This window comes from Bison bison, unplaced genomic scaffold, assembly GCF_000754665.1.
Source record: "Bison bison bison isolate TAMUID 2011002044 unplaced genomic scaffold, Bison_UMD1.0 scf7180017864479, whole genome shotgun sequence".
Lineage (NCBI taxonomy): Eukaryota > Metazoa > Chordata > Mammalia > Artiodactyla > Bovidae > Bison > Bison bison.
In genome coordinates, this window is record NW_011495039.1 from 5,885,705 (window position 1) to 5,886,889 (window position 1,185).

Here is a 1,185-nt window from a genome sequence, read left to right on the forward strand (position 1 = left end):
TGTTCTTGCCTGGAGAATCCCAGGGACAGGGGAGCCTGGTGGGCTACCGTCTATGGTGTCGCACAGAGTCAGACACGACTGAAGCGACTTACTAGCAGCAGCAGGAGAGTAGCAGAGAAACCAATATACTTGCCAACAAACACATCTGCTGACCTCAACCACTACCTCCCAATTAGGGAAAAATGCAGTCCAATTACCATTAGACTAAATAGTATCACAGACTAACAAATACATGACCTGTCCCACCACTCCATCACCTCTTTCTCTCCCAATATCCCCCCAGAAGTCTCTGTAAAGCAAGTGATAATTCATCAGAGCCAGAAGTGGAAAGGCATTGCTCAATAACTTATGAAAGATACCTGGAAAAAGTTCTTCCTTTTATTATGCAAGAAAATGTAGAAATTCTTGTAATAAGAATATTTCATTTAATTTTAAAAACCTCTTCTGTCCATGGAGTTCTCCAAGCAAGATACTGGAGTGAGTTGTCATTTCCTTCTCCAGGGGATCTTCCCCACCCAGGGGTCGAACCCGGGTCTCCTGCAATGCAGGCAGAGTCCTTACTGACTGAGCTACAAGGGAAGCCCAACTTATGAAAGATACCTGAAAAAAGTCCTTCCTTTTATTATGCAAGAGGATGTAGAAATTCTTGTAATAAGAATATTTTATTTAATTTGAAAAACCTTTTCATGAGGATATTTTGCCTGTTTCATTACATAGACAACTGATATTATGAAAATCATATGTGAAAAATGTCATTCTGATACATTGTTCTTCTGGCTTGGAGAACTGTGAGAAATGCTTTCTGAAATGGCATCCAGGCACATTTCCCTTGTATATATTACTGGCGGGGGAATGTGCTCAAGTGCAATTTGGTGCTGGCTGGATAGCTTTAGAAAAATTAATTAAGGGGGTTTTTAGGTTGGATTTCCCCCCAAAAGCAGGCTGTGAGACAATGATTTGGGTCCACACAGTTTATGTGGGTAATGGCCTTAGGTGGGGAGCATGAGGAAGGAAGTCAACAGAGGATTTATTAATGAACAGGTTATCACTCTAGATAATAGGGGCTCAATCCCCCTGTGTAGAACACACATAGCGTTGTCCCATCTAAGACATGAGGAAGCTGGACTATTCAGCTACCAACTCCTGTCACTGGCTGGGTGAGGACTGGTTCCATGGTGGTTTCTT